The sequence below is a fragment of the Fusarium tjaetaba genome (genome assembly GCF_013396195.1).
Source record: "Fusarium tjaetaba strain NRRL 66243 chromosome Unknown NRRL66243_c0000467, whole genome shotgun sequence".
Taxonomy (NCBI): Eukaryota; Fungi; Ascomycota; class Sordariomycetes; order Hypocreales; family Nectriaceae; genus Fusarium; species Fusarium tjaetaba.
In genome coordinates, this window is record NW_023501663.1 from 1,180 (window position 1) to 1,468 (window position 289).

A 289-nucleotide genomic window follows, 5' to 3' on the forward strand; every position below is an offset into this window, starting at 1 on the left:
AGTAATAATAGCTAAGTTATAAGCTAGTAAAACTTAAGTAAAGATTATAGCTTACTTTAGCACTAATTAAGGGACTATTTTATAAATAAAGAAATAGTAATTATAATACTAAAGCCTTTAATCTATATTAAGAAAAGGGTATCTTAGGAAACTTATAGTACTATAGATTATATATATTAATTTATATATTAATAAATATTATAATATTAGCTAAAATAATGTTTTTTTAGAGCTAGACTTATAGGTCTCTATCTATACTCTTAAATAATATTTATAGAGTTATTAATAG